Source organism: Trachemys scripta, chromosome 6 (assembly GCF_013100865.1).
Source record: "Trachemys scripta elegans isolate TJP31775 chromosome 6, CAS_Tse_1.0, whole genome shotgun sequence".
Classification (NCBI taxonomy): domain Eukaryota; kingdom Metazoa; phylum Chordata; order Testudines; family Emydidae; genus Trachemys; species Trachemys scripta.
In genome coordinates this window covers 118901113-118928209 of record NC_048303.1, presented here as the reverse complement: position 1 = coordinate 118928209, position 27097 = coordinate 118901113, and the positions used below count along the sequence as shown (strand labels likewise).

The 27097-nt window shown below is 49.2% G+C and overlaps 1 long non-coding RNA gene across 1 annotated transcript in view; it reads left to right on the top strand.

Moving 5' to 3' along the window:
* LOC117879605 overlaps window positions 1-27097 on the top strand; it is a 43707-nt gene that overhangs the window by 7669 nt on the left and 8941 nt on the right. Inside the window, exon 2 of the long non-coding RNA XR_004646329.1 lies at window positions 22643-22764. This is a non-coding gene — a long non-coding RNA (uncharacterized LOC117879605). The remainder of the gene's footprint in view (window positions 1-22642; window positions 22765-27097) is intronic.

Genomic DNA, 27097 nt, shown 5'->3' with positions numbered 1-27097 from the left:
ATAAATAAATAATATGGAAATATGTATGTAGAGAAATGTTTGATGACTTCATAATTTGTTTTGCAATATGTCGTTGATACTTAGGCCTTTCCCTCCCATTAGCCTTAGGCCCCTCAGAACCCTAATCCGGCCCTGCTGACACCTCCCAGCTGCTGTAACGGAGAAGCAGGCTCCAGGGGAAGCCAGGGGTGAAAGTAAGGCAGGACGGGCTGGGCCGGCATCCTGGTAAAAAGTGGCCACCGGTACTGGCCCCTATCGCCTTACTTTAAAATGCTGCCACTTTAATGTCGTTGCCGCTTTTGTGCTCCCCGTCAGCGGCCCTGCTGGGTCCCTAGCGGCAGGGCCGCCAACAGGGGAGCGCAAAAGGGGCAGCGATGTTATCGGTGCTGCCCCTTTTGCCCGCCCTGGCTGCCAACGGGGCGGGGGGCGGGAGGAGGAGCAGCTACCCCGGGACTGGCAATTTAAAAGGGCCCGGGGCTCCTAGCACTGCTGCGGTAGTGGCAGCAGCGGCGGAGCCCTGGGTCCTTTAAATCGCTGCTGGGGCCCTGGGCGGCGTGGGCCAGGCAGCCTGGAAGGGCTGGCTGGGGGGACGCTGACCCCCAGTACCCCCCTTCCACCTGAGGCCCAGTCCTTTCGGGGGGGGGGGGGGGAAGCCAGCCCCTGTACCGGTAAGTTTTCAATTTTATTTTCACCCTTGGGGGAAGCCATCCCGAGAGGGATCCGAGCACGCTGTCTAACCCTTGGGCTAGTAAGTTTAGGTTAAAGTTTCAAGCCATCTATGTCATAACTAATTCCTGGGCCAGCGTTCATTCCCACAGCCTCTGTCCTACTCAGCAGGACAAGGGGCTCAGTGAGATCTTCCATCCTTTATTTCCCATGGTGCACCTGAGTAGAGTTGGCATCTAATTCCCAATCAAATGACTGCATTACTTGCTATAACTGGGATGCACTGTTGATACGAAATCCTGTCTCTTTGGTTTGTTTCTAGTAAACTAGTCTAACCCCAATTAACTTTCTACCCAGTACCTGAACTCTGCTATAGGTGGCACTGATTAGGTGCTGTGGTCACAAGAAAAACATTGCCTGGTATATGTTTATTTAGACCTGGTATTCCTGTTGCTCCTGCCTTCAGTCTGTGATTGTGGGCCTTTGAATGTTATTGCTTTCTAATTTTAACATGATATGACTTGATCCCAGTGGACAGTGGTGAAAACACAAAGCAAAGGTACTTGTTGGCAGTCACTACATTTTTATTTCCTGTTTTATCCTATTTGAAAATAAATGAATATGACTAATTAGAGCTGGTTCCATATACTTTTGGCTTGAGGCCTGAGCTAAAGAGCCCTGAATACTCTCCAGTCATTGTATTTGAAAGGTTTTTGGCCAGAAATCCATCCAGCCGTAGTAATTTGTTTGGGGATGGTTCTCCTCTGGTGCACATTTGCATCTAGCTCTATATTTTGCTCAGATGATGAGTGGTTTTAAAGTTTCATTATCCATGTAGTGATCAAAGCCTTCCTCAGTAAATATGTCTTCAGCTATGGAGGGTATTTCTAAAATAGCGAATTAGATCAACTACCATTCCATCCTCTCTCAGTGAAAAGGTAATGCGATTAGCTGCTTGTTCTGTTCATAATCTATATGCCCATAATCTACCGCCCTTATCTCTCCATCTATGCAATTGCCTCAGTGAAGGGAATACATTTTCTGCTTGTCCAGATCGAAGGGCTGTGTTGGTATTTTAGTATTTATCAGAGGTGGGGCCAATTTCATATCTGATACTTGCTTTTTCTATTTTAATGGTATTGAAAAGTGGCTTTAGGGATGGTGGTGTTCAGTGACGGTGACCTCTAGGCAGCAATTGTGACAAGAGTGGTCACTGTCATGGGGAGGAGCATTGTGGGACTGTTTCTGGAGGACTGGTTTCACCGGGACAGATAAAGCAGCGTCCACATTGGCAGTACTGGTAAAATAGTGCCTTTAGGCTGCAAATGTTGTTCATGGAGCCACCGACGGAAAGTCAGGATTTTACCAACATGGCTCAAAATTATGCTAGTCAAACTTTCTAGTGCAGGTCAGCCTCAGACTGCTAGCCCGCCTCTCTTTAAGCATTGATTCCACGTTTTTCCCCAGTTTGGTTACCAGTGCCTGAAACTGAGCCCACGGTGGTCCCCAGAAGCCCTTGGGGGGCAGTTTGGAGAGGAAGGTGGCTGCCTTTGTGTCCCTAACCTTGGGTCTCGGTTGTGACCTGCTCCCTTCTCAGAACCCCCTCAGCGAGGGCAGGGAGCTTGGGTTAGTTTGCGCCATTCCTCATTGGGAGTTCTACAAAAACAGTAAGAGAATCATAAAGTCGGAGGTACACATGGACACACCCTCGTGGACACGGTGATAACCAGCTCTAGACTGGCACCAAGAAGGCCAAATATTGAAAGACCCTGGAGTGGCAGCACGGGTAGCTGTTGGCTTTGTGGCTAGGGTGAAAGACATGCCAGCGTGACAGCCATTGAAAGGAAAATGATGCATGCAAGTGTAGCTCCCAGAATCCAGTTCCAGGACTCCTCCTTTTAACGCGAGGATTTTCGGCATTTGCAGAAGTCTTTCCTTGCTGCGATGTCCAACAATAAGATCGTATCATATCATGTCACCTGTAGCTAGTGGTTAATACCCCTCACATACAGAGATACTACTCTATACTGTCTGGAAGTATCCATTTCCCACAGGTAACTGTATATATTTTACCTACCCAAGGCTTGACTGCAGGTCATTAGACAGCCTCATGTATGGAGAGTGATTCTCCACCAGCATCTGATTGACCTGACCCCGAGCAGCCTGTCCCGGCTCACTGTCCATCCCCCAGAGCAAAAGGATTGTTCTTTATACTACTCAGTGCTTGGAAACCCCAAATAAGATCCAGGCCCCATTGTGCTAGGCACTGAACATGCACACTGTGAGGGGGGCTCCCGCCCCATAGTGCTCACCCCACTTTTTTGTGTATTGGAAATGAAGGATTTTAGGATGAGTTTTTTAAAGCTACCTAAGGATTCCCAGTTCCCATTAAAATGAACGGAAGTGGGTGTTTGGACCTCCAAAGCAGCTTTGAAGATCTTAGGGCTTGTCCACACAGGGACATCCAGGAAAATTAATCTGAATTAACTAAGGGTGTGAATTTGAAGTGGATTAGTTAAACCACATTAAAACCCTGTGTGAACACCCTTATTCAGAACTGAAGTGGCCTTAATTCAGTTTATTTTAATTCACTTCCAAAGTGAATTAAGCTAAATCAAATTAAGGCCACTTTAATTCTGAATAACAGCACCCACAGAGCGATTTAATGTGGTTTAACTAGTCCGCTTCAAATACACACCTTTAGTTAATTCAGATCAACTTTCCTGGATGTTCCTGTGTAGACAAGCCTCAATCCTTAAAGTATAGCTATTGATGGTGGATGTGCCTCTGCTGCCAATGTGGATGCAAAAGTAGTAGCCCCCTCCCAGTTTGGTTCTTTCACAGTTAGCTGCTCTTTTCTTCTGCACACGGAGATTCTTGCACCAATGTGGTCTGGCATTTTGGGGAGTTGAGGAATATAAGTGCAGTGCTCTTGTTCTTTCAGAAGGCGAATTCAGCTCTTAGATGCAGGGATTAAAGTACGATACCATCTGTGGTCATCTGTTAGAGTGCTCTGTGTCTCTGTTCTCATGTATTTTGTAACCGTGACAGCCGATCAAGACCACTGGCTTTGGTTTCCAGGTTTAAGATGTGCCATGGCTGAGAGTCAGGTATACCAGATTTTGAGATGAGGAAAGAGATCTACATCATCCCTCCTGGGTACGATAGTTCTGTATTTGTCCACTCTTGTTTATTCCAAGCAATCGGGCGTCTGCCACTTCCTAAATTATTGGCCTGGATGCAGGAATTACTGGGTGAGGTGCTCTGCCCTGTGTCAGTCAGGACAGGCTAGATGTTCGCAATGGACCCTTCTGGCCTTAGAACTGGTGATTCCATGTTCTAACAGATCTCACAGGCAATTTTTTCTTATCATTAAACTTTAATGTTTGTTATCTTACTTATATCCCACAGCTCCCAGGCATGCCCCTAGCTGATTGCTCGACAGTCAGAACAGAAGCCAAAGCTCTCTGCAGACGTACACGCAGCATCCATCTGTATTCATACCGTAACCTTCTTCCGAGGGATAGGATCTAACATTTAAAACACCCAGTTCCCCTGTAGCCAGATGCATTGATGCGCCTTTATCTCCTCCTTTTCCCCACCCATGTTTTTATAAAGCATTTTTAAAAGCCCGTTTTACGCTGCTCAGTATCCCCAGTGCGATTAGGGCATGTGGAGATGAAAAGGAAGCAAAGGGGAGGGGAGAAGAGGAGTGTGCATCTTATGCCTCCCAGGGCAGGCAGCTTCACACGGTGTAGGCGTCCCAGACTCTCACCACTGCTCCAGGAAGGCCGCGTACAGTATCCATTTATGTCCGCTCGGCAGGGATAATCCTCCCAAGCTGTCTTGCTCTCTGAGCGAGGGCTTGATGTGCAATCAGCTCGGTTGCTCTCAGTTCTCTGAAATGTCGGAGTTCAAAGAGAACACCAGGCACCCAGGAGAGACCGAGCCCAGGGGATGAGTGCCAGACCTAACAGAAATGAAGTGTGGCAGAAGACATCTTTTTGCAGATGAATAATTTGCCTAAAGACTCTTCCAGTTTTCCTCCCTCCCCCCTTTCTTTGAGTGTCCACTTGAACATCTGTCACTCACGTTGATTAGCTAAACCTAAACCAACCAGCCCTCCCTTCCCAGTTTGTCGGTGTGGAGCTTCCCTCTCGAGATGGGGATTTCCTAGGCAGAGGCCGCAGCGAGCGAATGGAGGCTAGAAGTTCTATACTGGAATATGCTGGCCAGTCACTAGATGAGACTGTCATAAACATACAGTTAAGGGTTAATTCCTCTTTTACCTGTAAAGAGTTAAGAAGCTCACATAACCTAGCTGACACCTGACCAGAAGGACCAATAAGGGGACAAGATACTTTAAAAATCTGCTAGGGGGAAAAAGTCTTTTGTCTGTGCTGTGTGGGGGCTTTTGCGGAGACAGAGAAAGAAGGAACCATCCAACGCCTATAGGGTAGTGAGTATTTAGAGAAGGAATTAGATTACTTTTATTTTCTTGTTTGTGAGTTCTTTTGCAAATAAGAGGGAGGATAAATTTGGGTTCTTTGTGTAACTTTAAAGTTTTGTCCAGAGGGAAACCCTCTGTGTTTTGAATTTGATTGTCTGTGAGATTATCTTCCATTCTAATCTTACAGAGGTACTCCTTTTACCTTTTTTTCTGTAATTAAAATTCTTCTTTTAAGAACCTGATTGATTTTTCATTGTTTGAAGATCCAAGGGTTTGGATCTGTGTTCACCAGGACTAATTGGTGAGGGGGATTCTCAAGCCTACCCAGGAAAAGTGGTGTAGGGACTTGAGGGACGAATTATTCTCAAATCTGCCCAGGAAAGGGGGGGTAGGGACTTGGGAGATATTTGGGGAAAGGCAGAGTTCCAAGTGGCTCTCTCTAAATATTTGGAACGTACTTGGTGGTGGCAGCATAAATTTAACCTAAGCTGGTAGAAATAAGCTTAGGGGGTCTTTCATGTGGGTCCCCACATCTGTACCCTAAAGTTCAGAGTGGGGAGGGAACCTTGACAGAAACGAAGCCAATGAGCAGAGAGGCAGCTGGGTTATGTGTGCGTGCTCCTGGGAGCCACACCAGGGGAGGGCTGGACTGGGCCAGGCGAGGCACCGTGCAATCCTGACAGTTTCTGGCTCTCACCAGCTGCAGGAAGGGCGTCTCCACAGGGAGACTGCCTTTGTTTTGTACCAGCTCCCAGTTGCAGCTCCACTGTGGATCACGCCAGCCCGCAGCGCCTGCCTCATCTGCACGTAGCAGCACGGCGTTGCCAAAGCCCCAGGGGTGGGGGTGGGGGGCTGGGAAGATGCATTGGGAAGGGGCCTTGGGGATGTAATTGGAGTTCTTGGTGCCTAAGCATAAGGCTGAGTCCTAGGGTCCTTGGCCCAATGGACCTGACTTTCCTCACTGATGTCCCAGACTAGGGTTGGGTGGCTGGTGCTGCCAGCGCCAGGCAGCTGTTGTGACAGGAACGGACCCTCTGCCTCTCAGGAGCTTCCATCTTCCCACTTGCTGGGTGCCAATCAGCTGTTGTATAGAAAGCAGGAGTGATCTCCAGTTCCTGCTGAAAGGCACAGGGGCAGCCAGTCCAAACATCTGCAGATCCTTCTCCTCCACCCTATGTCCAATGGGCCATGAGGCAGGGAGGGGGGTAAGAGAGCATATGTCCTGTCTCCTCCCCTCCAGACACAGCTGGGGGCGTGTATTGCTATTGATCTCAAAGGCCTAAAGACTTAAAGATGTTTATAAACTCTCTGACTGTCCAGCATTAAACAATGATAGATACATTCAGGGCTAGTTTTTCACAGACATAGGATTTACTTGGTGAGTTGGCAAACACCCAAAAGCATTCATTCAAGTTGAACGTTTATTGATTTAAACGCAAAGAAAGAACAAGGAATTAAAAGAAGAATTTAGATTGAAACTGCGGTTGAATGGCTGCAAAACAAACATAACCAGAGCTATCAGAGTCTCTTCTTTTCATTAATAACCTTTCTTTGATGAAAAGGAAAGGGTTGATTTTACTCTCTGTCCTGATGTGAAGGGCATTCGCCTATCCTGTTTTTAACAAACAGACACACAGTGGAGGAGAGACAGGGTAGAGAAGATAGATGAAATCCGGAGTTGGCTGAGGTTTTTGGAGCACAGGACCGCCGGGTAATTACGAGTGGACACTTTGGCTGGTTGGTTGACCACAATGCCTGCTGCTTGCAAATTGGTTCACGTTCTGAACCGGGACATCATATGGCTGGATCCTCTCTCCTTTGAAAAGGCAGACTTAGCTGGCTGCAGTATAGGTGATCTGAGTATTCAGTGAAAAGCTCAGAGAATGAGAGAGAGGATAGGATGAAAGGGGTGTGTGGGGGCAGAAAACAACATAACAAGGGAAGGGAAAACAATATGGAACTTACGTCCCTGTACAGGCAGGTAGTTAGCTATCCCCACTGGTGGGCTGAGGACTGGATTTCATGATGATGTGATTCCTTGAATAAGAGTGAGGCCAGCTGGCCTTCCTCTCGGGAAGAAAGTCTGTTCCTCCTGGCCTGAGCTGAGTTGCAGTCCTGGCAGGTCAGGGGATAGCCGGGGAAAGAGGATTCTTCCTTTTTGTCAAAGTTTCTTTTTAAGAACCTCACACAGGAGTAAATGTGGGTGGCATATTTTATCCTCATTATTTAGTCAATCAATTAAATCCATTTCCATAAGGCCAAACTCAGCATAGGTAGCTTCATTCCCACATTTTCTTGTTTACCAGGTCTGATCTCACTAGAGTTCTTTACTTATATCAAAAGGCCATTTTTGTCTGGACTAATTTAGTTTTTCTGTCTGGTTTTTTTGCACCTATTCATAACATTTATTTATTGAAAATAACTTGACCTATTTTCTACGGTTAATTCTCCGGCAGGCAAAAAGTCCTCGGTGTTTGTGACATCTTACAAACTTTCACATACTTTTTACCAGCTGCTTAGGGTAAATGTTTCGGTCCAATAATCACCACAGTGGGGACAGGGACCCCCTGGGAAAGGTGGGGAGAAGACTGTCCTTCCCTAAGGAGAAGACAGGTGCTTCTTGGCCTTAGTCCCCGTGGAGTTTGAGCAGAGAATGAGCAGCTCAGGATTGGAAGCGCTCAGATTTTGCAGTGAGACACAGGCGCCAAGCAAGAGGAGTGTGACAGAAGCTTTTTGCTCCTCCGAGGGGGATTATGGAGTAGTACATGGGGAGTCCTGAAGACCTGCTGGAGCCAGGCCCTCTGCAGTAGATTGGTCTGAGCTGAGCAAGGGCATAAATGAAAGCCACTGCACTGGTGCCTGGTAGCCCTCAGGAGCCCACATTTCCACCTCTTCATTCCTGTCCCTTCTCTCTGGTCATTAGAAAGCAGAGGTTGTAAGGAACAGAGGCATATTGCGCGATGGGACGTGTGAAGCTGCTGGGGAACATGACTCCGCAAGGCAGGACATCACTGCCTCCTCGTTGGCCTGTGTTGGCAGTAGCTGGCAAGACTGGCCCTCTCGGTGGAGAGGCTGGAGACTCAGTGGGCATGGAGACGGAGCTGCTGCTAGCCTCCTGGCAGACGGCAGAGCTGGGCTGGGATGCCACCTGTCACACACATAGTTCTTCCCCGTGCTCGCAACTCTGTGTGCCATGGAAAGCTGAAGTTGATACTTGGTCCTGTGTCCCTTCACTCGCCCTCCTGCCTGCTCAAAGATTCATGCTGGTTTTTCGGCATCTTCTCCTTTCTGCTCCTTTCCTCATTTGGTCCGAAGGAGACCACAACCTCCATGATATTTGAGTTCAAGTCAAACTACGGAACCCATGATTTTTGAGTGGGTTCAGAATTATGCAGAACAACCCCCCCACACCACCTTCCATGGTGCCTTTTGCTGAGGTGGACGTTGGCTTTCTGACATCATTTTAAAAGCAGGATGAGTACAGTGTTTCGGAAAGTCAAGAAGAGCTGCAACTATTCCTCTATTTCCCGTTTGACTGCCCGATGGCTGAAATGGGTGAGGGGAGCTTTGAGGACTCTGGTACTCCTCTGCATGTATTTATGTCTCTTGATCAAGCATAACAGGAATTCACACAAGATACACACAACTGGTTGAACTTTTGATTCTTTTCTTTCCAGTCCCTAGCTGATGTGGGAGGGATAGTTCAGTGGTTTGAGCATTGGCCTGCTAAACCCAGGGTTGTGAGTTCAATCCTTGAGGGGGCCATTTAGGGAACTGGGGTAAAAATCTGTCTGGGGATTGGTCCTGCTTTGAGCAGGGGGATGGACTAGATGACCTTCTGAGGTCCCTTCCAACCCTGATATTCTATGATTCTATGTACTGGGCCATGTAAGTAAGTAAATAAGAAAGAAAGAAAAAGAAAGACAGACTCTACCAATGTTTGCCCTGCCAGCAATCATGGGGTGATGTCCCCACCAATCTACCTGATTAATGTCGATGCTCAGTGCTCCAGAAGAAAACTACAAACAAACCCAGCTGTCCCCCCAAAACACAAGATCTTTGCTAATACACCCAAGGACAAGTTCCTTCCTTTATTGTGGTAAGGGTCAGAGTAACATCATCTACCAGCAAAAAAAACCCCCACATCCTTCCTTTTTTTCTTACTCCAAAAGGCAACAGCCTAGTGCTTAATGACAGCTGGGCTTTGGTAACCAAAACAAAACTCTCTCCATCTTTGCCATCCTTGTCTTCCTCATCCTCCCTGGGATTAATTTACACAAGCCAACTTCTTTTTGCTACACAAGCTCCCTTATTGCAGAGTATCGCTTGTTCTCTTCTCTGCCACTCCAGCCCCAGGGAGGGCGTTTCTGAAAAGAAGCCTAAAGCTTTGTTAGCCTTAGATGTGTCTGTGTCTCTTAACTTCATCTAGCTTTTTGTCTGGCTTAGAGCTTTATCACCCTGGGGTCTGGGCGCCTTCCATGTAAAACCAGGAGCAATAGCAAAGTCCCTGGTGGACTTCGCGGCGCCTCTGGCATGTCTCCCTTTTCCCTCTGCTTGGGTTTTGGGGTTTGATTTCTCATTTCAAAATCATGTCTAGCCTTGGATCCCAAGCCCCTGCCCCAGTGCTGTGCTGTGGTCTGATTGCCCGAGAGCTAGGCTCCGGCTCAGGCAGCTGTTTGGAGCATATGTTGAGGCCCGGTCCCTTTGCAACACAAAGCAAGTGAAAGCTGTCAGGCCGGCTCTCCGTGGAGGGCCAAGTGGGTTCCTTGGGGCCGTTAGCTGAAATGTGGCGGAGTGAATGTGCAGGGACCTTTTACCCATGGCTATTTTAGCTGCCTTTCGCTGCGCAGGGCTGTGACTCGAATTCAAGCTGATGTCTGCTTGATACACTAAAGCACTATGACTGCTACAGTGCTCCTCTCCTTGCCAAAGTAAGGAGTAGCTCACATGTGCAGCCAGATCAGACCTTTGTTCCACCTTCCTCCCGACAAGCATCCCTAAGCAAGGGGCAGCATTTTGGTCTCTTGTTGCTACTGTTCACTCAGCGGCCTTCGGAGGGACGCTGAGCAACGCGGAAACCCTTCATGCCGGGTAATTATCACCTCTCTGAAAAGTGCTAGTGCCCCGCAATTGCTAGGCTGAGGCACACCTGCTCCGTGAAAAGCCACCCAATTACCAGGAATAATGTGTGAAAACGTGATTGAGAGCAGGAGGGAGGTGAGGCCGGAGGAGGCGCGCCATTATTTCAGCCCCCTGCCGCGCTGTCCAGCCATGCAGAAAGATGCAGGGCAGGAAGGTGGTCAGTCCAGGGGCTAGCTGAGGGTTAAAGGCAAGGAGGCGGGGTTAGGCGGGAAAGAGGAGTTTAGGAGAGGGGAGGACTTCAGTGGCAGCCTATAAATGTGTTCTAGGGGTAACCTGAGATGAGTCAGTATCCTTTTTGCACCAGAGCCCTCACAAACATTCATGTATTTTGCATGTGTTCGGTGTGCCAGGTCCTAGCGATGAGGATCAGCCACTGACATGCTCATTGGCATATTCCATGTGGATACTGCGCCTGTCTTCTTCTTCCAAGCCATTTCAAAACCTCCAGCCCAGTTCAGCTCTCAGGCCCCCCGGCAGAAACCAGGAGGAACTCCACTGATGTGAGTGGGGTGACTGGATTTACACCAGTGGGACTGAGAGGAGGATCTGCCCCATAAATCGTTCCATGGGACTCTCCAGGCAGGTTTCCTACAAGCTCTGCAGGAACATGCAGAGACTTCAGAAACCGAAAGCAGTTATGTATGTAAGTGTTGCTTAGAAGGACAGCCTCATCTTTATACATCTCACTTTGGGGGGGTGGGGGCATGTTCCCACGGGAGGGCAGAAGGCAGGAGAAGGTTACAGATGCACATGTAAGTCCGGTTCATTAGCACGCAGGATGCTCCATCTACAGCAGCAGAGAGCAGTGCTGAGCAGAAATTCCCTCAGATCTTCATACACTCAGAGGCTTTCATAGACAAGGGATCAGGAGTCTAGGTAGGTGTCTGATTGAATGGAGCCAGAGCTTGTTCCCGCTGCCTGGAGTCACAATCCCGGAGCCTGGCTCACACTCGCTGCCAGCTCTGGGGATGAGTGTGTAAGTTCTGCCCCTCATCTGCCAGTCCAGTTCCAGGATTCCCAGGCCCACTCTCTTCTCCTTCCCAGTTGTTCCCTGACCTCTTGCTGAGGCTCCATCTTTCCTTCAGGCCTCGGTGGAGCCTCCCTGGGTCCCAGACAAGAAACAAGGATATCTGCTCCCTGGAGAATAAGGGGAGGAAGGGCAGGGAGTAACTAGCTGGTGCCTTCCCCTGCTTGGATCTGCACCAGTCAACAGCCCCTACCCCTCCTACTCCTCCAGGAGCTCCAGCCAGGCCTCTTCTGGGCCAGAGCCTGAAGGCCCTACTGTAGCGTCACCTCTTTCCCTTGGGACCCTCATAAAAGGGACAATATTCTGTGAGCTCATCATCATAGCTACATGCTAGGGGCCATTTATTCTGCTGCTCCAGCCCAGGCAGGCTAAGGGGTTTTATTCCTGACACTGCAGGGTCATAGAACCACAGGGTTAGAAGGGATCACCACGGTCATCTAGTCTAACCCCAGGGCAAGGTGCAGGATTTGTTGGGTCTAAACCATCCAGGACAGATGCTATCCAGCCTCCTTTTGAAACCCTGCCATGAAGGAGCTTCCACGACCTCCCGAGGCGTCTGTTCCATTGTCCTACTGAAATTACAGTTCGGAAGTTTTTCCTGAGATTTAATCTAAATCTGCTGTGCTGTAGTTTGAACCCATTGTCTCTTGTCCTGCCCTCTGCGGCAACAGAGAACAACTTTTCTCCATATTTCGTATGGCAGCCTTTCAAGTATCTGAAGACTGCTATCACGTCCCCCCTTAAGCTCCTCTTTTCCAAACAAACATACCCAGTTCCTTCAGCCGTTGCTCATCTGGCTGCATTCCATCCCTCTGGTCATCTTTGTCGCTCGCCTCTGGATCCTTTCCAGTTTCGCTACATCAGTGACCAAAATTGGACACAGTACTCCAGCCTACCCAGCGCAAAGGCACTATCACCTCCCGTGACTTGCATGCTATGCCTCTGTTAATGCGACCTAACGTTACATTTGCTTTGTTTGCAACAGCATCCCATTGCTGACTCATGTTGAGGCTGTGATCCACCACAACTCCCAGATCCTTCTCAGCAGTGCTGCTGTCAGGCCAGTTATCCCCCATTTTGTATTTGTGCATTTGGGTTTTCTTCCCTAAGAGTAGCACCTTCCATTTGTCTTTGCTGAATTTCATTTTGTTGCCTATAGCCCAGATCTCCAATTTATCAAGACCCCTCTGAATTTTAGCTCTAGCCTCCAAAGTGTTGCCAACCTCCCCTAGCTTTGTGTCGTCTGCATACGTGACCCATAGGGCCCACAAGGGATAAGGAGGACGGAGACCGACCCTGGATCTGAAATGGCTGAATCAATCTGCAAACTACCTGAAATTCCAGATGGAGTCTCCCCAGGCCAGTCTGGCAGCCACAGACCCAAGGGATGACATGCATTGATGAGACGGACGCCTATCTTCACATCAACACTCAGGTTCTCCCCTTCCCTCTTGGCACCCTGCCCTTTGTCCAGGCCTCCAGCTCCCTGGCCTTTGTCAAAGCATGGGAGTCACTGGGGCAGGAAGGAAGGGGGTCTGTGTAATTCTCTGTGTGGATGAGTGGCTGGTCTGAGCTCCTGCCAGCACATGCATCAGCGTTGGTTCTCTGGATGGTGACTCAGGGAGAACTCCTGGACTCCCTTCCAAACATGATGCATCTCAGAACAATCATAAAAATAGCAGCCAACACGGTCATGCCCAGTGTCCTTGCAGGGCCTAGTTCTCATGTGGCCCTTGCTGTCCTCTCCCCACTCAGCAGGAGATGACTAGCCCCCCCACTCAGAGCCAACTTCAGCAAGGGGGATGATGAAGATGCCTTTTCAGGATCTCCAGTGAGGGAATTAAAGCTTCACATCGATGCCCATCAGGCTGCTCCTTCAGACCCTGAAGCTCCCTCCCCAGCTACCCACGTCCTCAGCTCGGCTTAGTGCTAAGGTGCCTTCACTCCAAACCCTTTGAGCCCATCCTCTCCATGCTGCACTCCTGTCTGTCATTGAGCCTGGCCCTCCGGGGGGGCTATCACTGGAGCTCAGAAAGCTGGCCAACCCTCAATCCTGGCCTGTGACCCTTTAAACTCACAGGATGCATGGAGAGGGTGGCTCTTTGCACAATACCCTTAAAGTGGGTTGGACATTCCCCATCAACCACGAGCAACCTCCCCAACAGCTACCCTGAACCAGGCTGGAAATTCAGTGCATTCCTTGCACATGTGGATAGCTCCCAAGGTCTGCCTCCTGGCCCATGCCCTGTTGAATGTTCAGAGCCCTCTTTGCCCTTCTCAAGGGGTCTGGCTACCGGCGGAAATACCTCCAGATATGTCCTTCCCTGCTGGATCAGAGCTTGTACCCACCCTCCTTACTCCTTGGTAGACCGGCTATGCTCAGAGAAACGTAGGACCCTGCACTTCCTGAGGGCTGGCTGAGATTAGGTAGGTAGAGCAGAGCAGGCTACCTATAATTTCCCTCAAACTCCAGGTCTTGTCCGGGGAGAACCTTGCATGTTCTCCTGCGGCGGGATGAGTGTGAAAACCCTGGATCTGGGTAGGCTGCCAACTGAGTGCCCGACAACAGAACACTCACTAGTGCTGCCATATCCCAGAGAAGAATTAGCCAGAAACACTGGTTGTTCATGTGTGAAGAACGCTCTGCTGCTTCCTAGTGCATTAACCCGTCCCTAGTGCCACAAGTGAGAGAGAAAAACATCCCCCCTGGTGAAGAGTTGTCTGTTTTAAGAGTACCGTGTCTCTGACCAAATGTATCTGCTTTTGCAATTCCCTGGGTCCTCGAAATCATGCAGTCCCACTGACACGTGGAAATTAGCATAGACTCTGGTCCTTTGGGCCTGTGGAATTTTTAATACAAATTGTGCGGGAAATGGTTCATCTTCAAGCCTTGGAAACCTGCTCAGGAAAAAAATAACTCAAGTGAGGAGGGGATGGCGTCTGGGAGGAGAATCAGACCGTTCAGTACGTACTGCCCTTGACTGTGAGTGTGTGTGTATGTATATTAATACACACGCCCATATGTGTGTGTGTTTGAAAGGGTGAGACGGATATTGATAGGGTCTTGTTTCTGCTCAGAGTACGGCCAGTTTCACTGAGTGCTGTGAGCCTGAAGAGCTCACCTTTGTTACACCTTGCGATTTGTCTGCATTTTCCTTCTCCTGGATTTTTTAGGCTGCCCCTGGCTGGAGGCACAGCCAAGCTTCAGACTTCCCTGAGCTAGAAGTAGCTGAAAGGGCAATTGTCTCTAAGACTAGCACACACAGAGAGGACCCAGACCAGCTTTTCCCTAGTCGGTTTGCCCAGAGCTCTACGCCATAGGCTTTCTGGCTGTTTCTGAGACGACAGGGAGCACATTCACTCAGTCTGTCCTCCCAGAGATGTTACCAGTATTTCAAACACTCCAGCGGTGGTTTTGCCCGCTGCTCCCATCCCATCCACGCAAATGTGTACTGTTGCTCTTTGCCACTAAGCCAGGCATGCCGCAGATGCGTTCTTGTGCAGCTTGGGGTTGCGTCCATTGTTCAGTTCTATTAGATGAAATCTAAATTCATTAGCAAGGCACAATTAAGTCCATGTCTCTATGAGGCCCAATCACAGCTTGCTTTGTGCTGCTGTTGCCTGAATGAAGCTGGCAAACTGCATCCTATAGAAATGCATTCATTACGGTTCTTCAGCTTTGGGTAACAGATGGGATAAACTTGTCTTTCCAGACTCTGAATAGCAGATTTTTGGCTCATGATAACACCCCATTTTCAACAGACAGAGCGTATTCTTTATTACTTTTAGTAATTAGCTGTGAAATACTCTTTATTATTAACGAAGCCGGGTCCCATTATCTACCCATCTGTCCTCTCTCTTTTTCCATTTCCCCGTGTTGCTTGGATAATTTTTCTCAGTGCCAATTCACTGACACTTTGCAGGGACCACGGCTGGCCATCGGGACGTTTTGCTAATCTTTGTAGGCCTGTCTGCCTAGCAATGAAACCTCACCAAAGCTAGGCAGCCTTCTTTCAAAACAACTAGACCCGCCCTTTGCTGCAAATTGTAACTGTGCTAACTGGGGGAAGAGCCGCCCAACGGTTATCTGTGGAGTGCAGGTGGGGTCTTTGAGCAGGGCCGGCTCCAGGCACCAGCCCAGCAAGCAGGTGCTTGGGGCGGCAAAGGGGCAGGGCTGTTCGGCGGCATGTCGGGCTGTTCGGCGGCAATTCGGAGGCGGGTCCCTCTCAGAGGGAAGCACCTGCCACCGAATTACCGCCAAAGAAGAAAGCGTCGCGGTGGAGCTGCCGCCAGAGTGCCGCCGATCACAATTGCAATTGCGGCTTTTTTTTCCCCCCCGCCGCTTGGGGCGGCAAAATCCCTGGAGCCGGTCCTGTCTTTGAGGCACAGATTTCAGGAAAGCTGGGAGCCTGGGAGCGGCGCCTTCGAAAGCACAAGGCTGTTCTGTTTGCTTGCGCACTAGGGCCATGAAGAGCAAAGGTGAACAGACTGCTGTGCCTTCATGACGCACCGAGAGAGGTGCCCGTAGGGTGCTCAGTGACAGCAGCCAATGGCAGAGGTTGAAGTCAAGCAATTTCTCTGCTCAAACCTGCAGCATGCTTGGGGGCGTCTTGGGTGGAAGAGCTTGAGAGAGAGGGCATCTGGTAGTGGGAGAAGTGGAGAGGGAAGGTCGGAGTTTCTGTACTCGCTGCTTTAAGAGCCACGTGCCATACGACAGATTAGACAGCTGCCGTGACAGACAGATTTTGTTGCTAATGGGGGCTGTGTCTGAAAGGGAGACAAGGTGGGGAGAAGACAAGAGAAGACGGCGGCCGGCTGTGTCTGCCTTCCTTCCCGCTGGGCCACGGGCAGCCCCGCTCTCTGGGAGCAACGTTACCAGCACCAGCCTGCACAAAACACTCTTGTCTGGCAGCTGGCTGTGCTGTGTGTCTCTCTCCCCTTTGTGCCACGCTCCTGCGCTGGGGAGAGTGGAGGCCGGCCAGCCTGACACACACAAAAGACACAAAGGCGACTGTTGTGTGAGTCCGGCTGCCAGATTCCTCGTTTTCTGTGCATGGTCTCTGAAAGGGCAAGTACCCGCGCTGTGCCCGGCGCTCCGCACCTGGAGCCCTGGCCCCACTGCAGAGCAGCCGTCAGGAAGAGAATGTTGTTGGGTTCCCTGTTTAAAACCAAGCTGGTAGGGATGAGTCTCTCACCAAGCAGCAGCTTTGCAGCCCCGCGGCGTTGCCAGCTTGCGCAGCACAAATGGAGACGTGTATAGGGCATAGTAACGCATGTCAGGCGCTGTACTGACATCCCAGATCACACAAGGTGGGACGGCTACAGGAGTCTAGGGAGTTAAGCACCCAAGTCCAACTGATTGACTTTCAGTGGGATTTGGGAATCTCATTCCCTTTAGGCGCCTTTGGAAATCCCGGCGTATCTGAGGAAGGCTCCCCAGCCTCGGGTGCTTAGCCAGCTAAGAGAAGCCAGAGCTCTGTTATGACACTGCCCATGTTCTCCTGAAGCCCTCAGTCTGTGCAGACCCACGCCTCACAGCAGAGTCTCCTTGCATGCCCGGGGAATCGGGGTCTCTGCAAGATTCTGCTGAAGTTGCTGATTGGTCCTGCTTTGAGCAGGGGGTTGGACTAGATGACCTCCTGAGGTCCCTTCCAACCCTGAGATTCTATGATTCTGTGTTTCTACACACGGGAAGGGTGGAGTGCGCAGGTTCCAGGCATATTTTCCTGGCTTCACACTGCAGCGGAGAAAAGCTTCGTGATAAAACCTGACCGCAGGCCATGTCTATTTCCCGATAGAAGCGTAGCACTGCTCTAGTCCCACCTGCGAGGAGCTAAAAAGATGGACCTGGATTACGGGTTTTTTATGGCACAAAGCCATCAGGCTGGCTGAAAAGCTCGCTGGTGCTCACTGTTTGACACATGGGGCTGCTGTGAGGTTTGTTCCGATCCGGTCTGACAGTGAAAATCAAGGGTGTGAATTAAAAACATTTCACACGACCCCTATACACCAAGGCCTATTCATTCTCCCACTTCAGGCAATGAGAGTTTAAATGAGCGCAGGATCTGGCCCCAAGACAGCCATTTTCCCACGGTCACAGGTGCTGGCAGAAAGCAACATGCACACTGTCATATTTTCATCCTGCTGCTTCCTCCTGCCTCAAGCAGTTCCTGTTCACCTGAAGAATCGAGGTGTGACAGGTCCTAGGGAAAGGCACGAAGAGTCATTTAAAAGTTAGCGACCAGCATAAGAGGGAGAAGGAAAGAAGGGGCGGGCGGGCGGCTTGAAAGGATGAAACACGAGAGAATGACAGAAAGTTTGCTTCCAACATGCGATGCAATGAAGCAGACGCGGTGAGCACATGGCTGCCTGCTCATCTAGCAAGGGCCCTCACAGACAAAGAGCATATGGCTGTGCTGTGCATGGGATCTGCGGTGGCTTTTGCATCATTGCTGGGAGCAGTTCAAGGTGCATTCAGCCCTACACGATTTACATCCTGTCTAGAAACCACTTCTCACTGCCTGCTCCATCCTGGCAGCTGAGCTCATCCGAGGCACCCGGGCTAACAGCGTCCCTGTCCGTTCATTTATCAGTGAATGGCTCATGCTTGGGGAACACACTCCTTTGTTGACCAGAGCCAGAGTCTCTTTTCCCTCAGGGCAAAGTGTCAACCCTCAATGCCACTTACACAGGCCTTCCTTCTTTTTTTCTGTTTCCGAGGGAGACTCTTGGAGCTGTTTAACTGATGTGGAGTTGTGCTTTTAACTTAACCCTCCCTCGCAGTGTGCAAGGGAGTAGGTGGTGCATCCCCGATTCTTAACTTCCTCCCCCAGCTTTTTGGCTGCTGTGGGAATGGGGTTTCTGCTATGCCATCCCCTGATCCCATGTCCTCTTTGTGTCCTCGTTGGACCGGCTCCAGCTGCTTCTGTTGCTGTTCCTCTCAGCTTTGCGAAGCAGCCGCGGAGTGAAATTGATGTGATTCTGGTTGGTTTCATTGCTTCCCTCAGGGTTCTGAATAGTGAAAAATGCAAAAAGTTCTGAATTCCATGTGTTCCCCATGGATATTTTATGCTTTCCACAGCAAACAACCAATTTCACATTTAGCATGAAATCTGTTCTGAGGAAGAGAATAAACCAACTTTCTTCGTGCTATATAAACCCTGTGTGAGACAGTTTCATTATATTGTATCAATAGTGGGTAACATCAAAATTAGAGTCAATGTCATTGGATTGCATCTTCTTACGTTATAAACCAATGAGAGAGAGAGAGAGCAAGTGTTGTTGACAAACAGTGAAGCCCGAGAGGGGATCTAATGGCTCTCTATAAGTACATTAGTGGCAGGGGGTAAACACCAGGGAGTGATGAAGAGTTCTTGAAGCTAACGGAGGATGTTGATACAAGATCAAATGGACATAAACTGTCCCTGAGTAAATCCAGGCTGGAAATGAGAATACGGTTTCTAACCACCAGAGGGGTGAGGTTCTGGACCAGCCTTCCCATGGGACCAGTGGGGGCAGACTAAATAGCTTTAACAGGGAACCTGCTACGTTTCTGAATGGAATGATAGGACAGCTTTGCCTGCAATAGCAGGGACTGACTTGAAGACCCTGGAAGTCACTTCCAGCCCTCTGCCCTATGAGGAGGTTTGATTTGCTCTTCATGCATGTGCAAGACCTTTCAAATTCCTGCCGGTGTCATTGTTAGATTTGTCAGAAATAATTTTTTCAGCCTGTTGTAGTCTCTTGACTAGAGGAATCCTTGTTGTGTTACGTGGCCTGTGATCTAACAGTAAGTTGTAAGGGAGCCCTTTAAGTAATAGGTACCATCTCTGCAGCTTTGCCTAGCTTTCTAGACCTCATCCCCACCCCTGGAGATTTTCACTTGTGATGTCTAGATACCCACAGGCCCTCAGTACTTGTGAAAGGGGTATGATAAAAAATCTTTAAAATCAGAGGCGGTGCATGGGGGGGACATGTGGGGTCATGTCGTCGTCGTCCCCCCACCCCGACGATTTCTCAGGCCATCTCTCTCTGGGACGCCCAGCAGCGAGGAGACAGCGACTCCCCCTGGCGGTGGCACTCACTGTGTGTCCAGGCAGCACTGGGCGGAGGGAAGCAGCAGGGTAGCTGGCTGCAGGCTGAGCCCCCCCCCACCCCGCTCCATGCGGCTGCTTCTCTTTCCCTGCTGCTGGAGTCCCAGAGCTTCCTGTTGCCTGCTTTGCAGGCACCCGAGGTGGGTCAGGGGGTGGAGGCAGAGGCAAGGCCTGGGGCGGGCACATGTCCCCCAGAACCTTTCAGTTGTGCCCCTCCACTATCCACAGTTATGTGTCACCTCTGTTTACAATACACAATACTTTCTAGAGCGGACACTTTAAGATGACATTAATGCTAATGCTACAGATCAGTGACTCATTGGTAAAGATCCTTAGGCAGATGCTGCTAACAAAAGAGAACAAACCCCGCCATTAGAGAGCTAGGAAACTCAGCGTTCAGTGTCTGAACCTCTGGACAGTCCCACTTAAGGCACCCAGAGAAACTGAACTCTCCCCCCGAGCTGGTGCCACCTCCTTCCTTTGTGAGCTGTTCTTTCTGGCTCAGAGCCTCGTTTTCTAATGGCTCTAAGAAGTCCCCTGGCTGCAGCCGACGTGCGGCTGCAGCGATAAGGTACCAGCACCATAGCCCGATTTCTCCTTCGTCGTCCGTGGCTGTGGACATCTTAGATTTGGAGATGGGGCAGCACAGGCGCCGACTTTTTGATTTCCCTTGACTCCGCTCCGCCCTAGGCCCTGCTCCCACTCCACCCCTTCCTCCAAGGCCCCACCCTACCCCACCCCACCCTGTCTCTTCCCTCCCCCAAGTGCTCTCCACCTTGTTCCACCTCTTCCTCCCCGGGGGTGCTAAACACCCACTATTTTTTTTCCATGGGTGCTCCAGCCCCGGAGCACCCACGGAGTCGGCGCCTATGTGGGGCGCTGCCTCTCCAGCGTGTTGCTGGAGTATAAGCAAAGCTCCCCGCAAAGCACTGGTTTCATCCACATATGTCAGAGGCTCTGTCGCCCGGCTAAACCTTGTGCTCTCTTCACGTCAGGGCTGTAATTCATAATCCTATGCACCGGCTCTGTGCTTAACAACACTTGAATAATGGTGACACATGGCAAATGAATGAAGAGTCGAGGAAGCGGGTTGCTATTTTTCTGTGTAATATGCCATTAGCAAAGCTGTCTGTGGGCCAGCGTCGAGCCATCTGCACAGCATGCCCCACTCGGCATTTGGTTGCTTGGGGCGGCAGGACTGCACTGGAGCAAGGTGACCACACTTCAGTGCCGGATGACTAGGCAGGCCACTTCTGCTCTTGTTTTTCCTGAAGGATTCGATTGAATTTGACTCTCTGTTGCTTCGACACAAACTAAGGTCACCGTAGAACCTGGCTGTGTTTTTATTGATTTTTTCAACGTTGCTTAGGAGGTTTGCACAGTTGTCATTCCTGACCAAAACTCATACAGTTCCCGTGGCTGTGGCAGGTTACAGCGCATGGTTTTTCCAACAGAAGAGAGCATTTGCCGGGGGGAGGAATACAGCTGGTTGGTCTAGTAGCAATCATTTGGAATGGGGTGGACTTGATGGATGACTATTTGCTTGAGTCCATCTCTCCATTCTAGAGTCGCTACTGGCTTAATTTTGCTTATGAGCTTGTTTTTTCGTTCCTTCCAAGTTCTCCTCGCTCCTCGCCTCTGTTTAGCAAGGAGTTGTAAATGGACGCACTCGAGAGGGGATTGTTAACGTTTCTGCTACCATGCTGGGGAGACTTGCAGATGAGTGGCTGCCCAGAATTCCACATGACTAGGTTGTCAATAACATTACCCTGGCTATGGGCTAGACTCTTCATTATGAGCCGAATGAGCTAGCTCACAGCCATTATGTCCATTCAATTAAGTTCCATATGGTGTTATCTACTAGGGACCTCTGTCATAGCCGAGAACTAATCTTTGGAGATCTTTTAAAGCCAAATGATTTTTGTATTTGCATCACTAAGCAAGTAAGGACATTAGAAGAGGATGAGGCCTCTATGTCCTTTCTCTCTATATTGGGTGCAGAGGAAGTTTATATAGGGGCTCTGAGCCAATGGAGAGAAATCAATAAGCCATTTTTTTTATTGGCTCATTGGAATAATTTGTGACGTCTCTGGAGTTTCACGTGCAAAAATGTCGATAACGTGCATTTTCTTTACAAAGTCTGGACTGAGACCTAATACATTTGCCTGCTACAAGCTAGTTTAGTACAAGGAAATGCCAGATAGGGCATTCTCTACTTCTGGGCTGTATTTTACACACCAGTTTATATTATTTACTACAGAGTTTCCAATGCCATGCAGACTGCTTTGCATTTCTTATAAACTGGTTTGTTACTGAAAAATTGGTTTGTCACAGAGGTTGCCAATGAATTGATTTCCATTGGTTTCCATGCAGAGCACACTGCTTCATACATAAGAATGGCCATGCTGGGTCAGACCAAAGGTCCATCTAGCCCAGTATCCTGTCTTCCAACAGTGGCCAATGCCAGCTGCTTCAGAGAGAATGAATGAACAGAACAGGGCAATTATTGAGTGACCCATCCCCTGTCATCCAGTACCAGCATGGGTTGCATCCCTCCCTGACCATCTTGGCTAATAGCCTTTAGTGGACCTCTCCTCCATGAACTTATCTATTTCTTTTTTGAACCCAGTTATACATTTGGCCTTCACAATATCCCATAACAATGAGTTTCACAGGTTGACTGTGCTTTGTGTGACGTACCTTCCTTTTGTTTGTTTTAAATATCCTGCCTGTACAAATCACTAGCACCATTATGGAAATCACATTGTCTGTATTCAAACTATGTCGAAACAGATTTCTAATACCTATTGCTTGGTATATATAGGAACATAGGAATTGCCAGACTGGATCAGATACAAGGTCCATCTAGCTTAGTATCCTGTCTAGATAGTAGCTAGCGACAGCTGCTTTACAGGAAGGTTTAAAAACCCCATAGTAACTGATGTGGGATGTGTCCCCCACGTTATGTCTCATTCTGGTCTCTGATAGTTAGAGATCGGCATAAGACCGGAAGCATGAGGTTTTATAACCCTGGTCGAATTTTTGGTGTCATTAACGATGATAACTCTGGATATTCTTGTTCTCCATATAAACGTCCAATCCCTTTTTGAATCTTGCTAAATTCTTGCCCTCAATGACTTCCTGTGGCAGTCAGTTCCACAGTCTCATTACATGTTGTATGCAAAACTATTTCCTTATTTTGGGTTTGAATTTCTCACTTCTCCGTTTCATTTCTTGTCCCCTTGTTCTTGTGTTATGAAACAGGGAGAAGAGACAGTCCTGATCTCCCTCCTCTAGACCAGTTTCTATTTTATCATCTCTGAACCCACTCCATTTCTGCAATACGCTTTTAGATATGGGATGACCACTACTGCACCTGGATCCAGGTGAGGCCACACCATTGATCGATATAGTCGCACTAAAACAGTCTTGGGATTAATCTCCGTCCAATTCCTTATGCACCCTAATAATGTGTACATGTTTAATGTTGGGCATAGTAAACCATTGGAACAACTTACCCAGGATTGTGGTGGATTCTCCATCACTGACAGTTTTTAAATCAAGATTAGAAGTTTCTCTAAGAGGTCTGTGCTAGGAATTATTTGGGGAAGTTCTCTGGCCTGCACTATATCAGAGGTCAGATCACAATGGTCCCTTCTGGCTTTAGAATCTATAATGCTTTGTTTGCTTTTCTGACCACAGCTGCCCATTAAGCAGAGGTTGTCATTGAGCTATCTATACTGATGGCTAGGATTCTTCCTTGAGTGGCTACAGTTTCTTTAGAATGCTGTAGGGTGTATGAGGACAGATTTTCCCCTCCAATGTGCGTTACTTTGCAATTGGAGTGTGTTGATTTTTAGGGAAATCACACACCGATAAAACTACAGTACTTTGCTTTCAAAGAAGAGCGGTTGTTTACTGTATTACAAACAGGCAGGATTTGTGATGCTAGCACATGCCAAGGTCCTCCTGTCTCAACTGGACACAGACAGATGCAGAGCTGGAATCTGTCTGGCTCATTCGTGGGTTCATGTTGATAAAATAGAGATGAACAAGCATTTCTTGTTTAGGCTCTAGTGAGCGTTGGGAGTTGCTGCATGAATTATCTCACTTGTAATATCTGTGTTCCACGTGGTCATGTAATATTGGAGCGGGTGTTGTGTGAGCCTGTGATGGTCTGAATTGCTATGCAGGAGGGGGACATTAATGAGTGTGAAGAGCGCTTTTTTGCAGAAATTGTTATGCCCCTGCTGAAAGAGGAGACTCATCGAGACAAGACAGGCGAGGGGTGGGGCTTACCACTGGAAATCCCCGCTTCTGACTCAATCGAATTTTTGGTGGGGAAAAAAAAATCTGTTTTCATCACCAACAAAATTGACTTTTTTCTTCTTTGTTTAAAAAAAACCTGACAAAATTGGGTTTTGTGGATTTTTTTTTCTTTTTTGGTAGGAAAAGCTCTATTTCCACTCAGGGAACAGCCCACAAGCCCCTTCCAGCCTCTCAGAAACCTTGCAAGCCATCCAGAGCCTGCAAACCGTGCTGCACAGCCCAGTGTGAAAGAGCACGGCTCGCCCACAGCACGTGGAATGGGAAAAAGCCCCCCAGTTAGAAATCGACAGACCCTTGCACCATTGAATGGTGTGGTGCCATGGGCTAGCGGTGGCTCTGTGCAGGAGAGCCAGGGGCAATGCGAACTTTCTTCACAGCCCTGGGTAGGCTACCTGGACCTTGGGTTCTGGCACAACTATTCCCCCATGGGGAGTGGGGAGGGGAGGGGAATGGGTGGAGCCTGATCTCCCCTCTCCTCCCCCACATTACGCCAGCTTGCTCAGCGGAAGGCGGTGGGAGGGTGTCATTAGCACTACGCCCTCCCCTGCAGCGACAGGGAAATGGATGGTGACTGTGCCTTGGAGTCTGGCTGCCTGGGATCTGAACAAACAACCACACAGGGAACAGGCTTACCATTGAAATGGTCCCATCAAGCCAAACACCCTCTTGGCAGCAAAGGTTCAATTCCTTCTCTGGGAGGTTTCCTGTCCTCCGGCTTCTCACCCGCGGGTGGGTAGGAATCGTTTGAGCTGAGGGCGTCACTCCTGCTGTCTCAGGCTCGAGTGCAGGGTCACTCGTGCTACAGGACTCGTCATCCCCTAGGAGGTGGGATCTGTTAGTCCCTGGGTTTGTTTCCCACCCGGATTAAAGATGGGAAGAAGGCAGAATCGCTTGCCAGCAGGAGAGGCAGCAGCACACGAAATGACCCTGAGCCTGCTAGTGCAGGGAGCCCCAGCCCAGGCCCAGGCATGGCACACGGCGGGGAGCTGAATCTGTAAGTAATGTGCCTAGTTCAGTCTAGCGTCATTTTTAACTCCCTGAATGCGGGGCTGGCAGCCAAGAACTCTAATCCCGGTACTATCACTGACTCCCCGCATGGCCCTCGGGGGGTCCCTAGCGCACCCTGGTCCTCCGGAGCCTGGCGCACACCAGGAACTTTGTGCACCTGCTGAACTGAAGGAGCTCAATCGATTTAGCTTAGCTAGAGAAGGTTAGGAGCTGATTGGGGCCCCACCCACGGCACCTACACTTAGAGGAGATATCTGAGAGGAAAGGTTGGCAAAGGCAGAATTAAATCCCGTGGCTGGGAGCTGAACCAAGACTAGACATAAGGTGCAAGCTTGTAACGCCATTGCCCTGGGCTGAGGAGGATTCTCCATAATGTGGACATCGAGATTGGATAGCTTTCTGAAAGATCTGCCAGAGCTTCACCCATTATGGGCTGAAACCCAGGGGGAAATTCTCTGGCTGTGTTATGGAAGAGGTGAGACGAGGTGGTCATAATTCATAGATTCTAGTACTGGAAGGGACCTCGAGAGGTCATCGAGTCCAGTCCCCTGCCTTCATGGCAGGACCAAATACTGTCTAGACCATCCCTGATAGATCTTCCCTTTCAGCCTTCCTTCATAGGTCATGTTCTCTAGACCTTTAATCATTCTTGTTGCTCTTCTCTCCAATTTCTCCACATCTTTCTTGAAATGCGGTGCCCAGAACTGGACACAATACTCCAGTTGAGGCCTAATCAGTGCAGAGTAGAACGGAAGAATGACTTCTCGTGTCTTGCTCACAACACACCTGTCAATGCATCCCAGAATCATGTTTGCTTTTTTTGGAACAGCATCACACTGTTGACTCATATTTAGCTTGTGGTCCACTATAACCCCTTTCTGCGGTATTCCTTTCTAGACAGTCATTTCCCATTCTGTATGTGTGAAACTGATTGAAGTACTTTGCATTTGTCTTTATTAAACTTCATCCTGTTTACCTCAGACCATTTCTCCAATTTGTCCAGATCACTTTGAATTATGACCCTATCCTCCAAAGCAGTTGCAATCCCTCCCAGTTTGGTATCATCTGCAGACTTAATAAGCGTACTTTCTATGCCAATATAAGTCGTTGATGAAGATATTGAACAGAGCCAGTCCCAAAACAGACCCCTGCAGAACCCCACTTGTTATACCTTTCCAGCAGGATTGGGAACCATTAATAACTACTCTCTGAGTACAGTTATCCAGCCAGTTATGCACCCACCTTATAGTAGCTCCATCTAAGTTATATTTGCCTAGTTTATTGATAAGAATATCATGTAAGACCATATCAAATGCCTTACTAAAGCCTAGGTATACCACATCCACCGCTTCTCCCTTATCCACAAGACTCGTTATCCTATCAAAGAAAGCTATCAGATTGATTTGACATGATTTGTTCTTTACAAATCCATGCTGGCTATTCCCTATCACCTTATCACCTTCCAAGTGTTTGCAGATGATTTCCTTAATTACTTGCTCCATTATCTTCCCTGGCACAGAAGTTAAGCTAACTGGTCTGATACCTAACTGGTCTGTAGTTTCCTGGGTTGTTTTTATTTCCCTTTTTATAGAAGGGCACTATATTTGCCCTTTTCTAGTCTTCTGGAAGCTCTCCTGTCTCCCATGATTTTCCAAAGTTAATGGTCCCTCCTGAGCCTTTCGTTACACTTGCAGCACCGTTCACTAATTGAATAATGTAACACCTTAGAGCCAACGATTAAAGTCAGGAGAAACATTTGCTATTCCCCTGCCAGTGTGTCTGCAGATCAGCGCTGCCAGGGCTACATACCACAGTTCAGGTGCCAGCGCCCCCAGGTTAGACAGAATTACAGGTGGGTAGAGTGATGGGAGGTTATGGACTTTGACTCTCGGTGCTATAAGAGCATGTACATCAGGCACCACAGACCTCCTCGGCTGGCCTCTCCCCCTGCTCCATTGCTGTCACCCCTGCTGGGTCATTGTTGCTGTGAACACCTGCAATAATCCTGTCTCAGTCCACCAGAGCAGAGGCTGCAGCAAGGCAAGGGTTAACAGATGTTCTCTGAAAAAGGCTGCATGAGGTTGCAGCATATGTTTGCCTGGGTTCATAGAGCAGCGCTTCCAATGGATACCCTGCTTTTAATGCCTGCTTTTGCCAGGAATACATCACTGATCTGTGGTCAGTCTCTGATCCTCCTTCCCACCCTGCCTGTGCTTTGACCCGTCGGAGCCTGCCAGCAAAGGTCATCTTCATCCGGGACCTCCCGCTGAGCTCCCCGTGTGGGCCTGTCACAGCAGGGACCCGATTTGTCACTGCCTGGCACCCCTGCCCCAGCCAGGGAATTCCCCCAGCCCATGGCCAGGCACACAGAGCTGGTTCTGT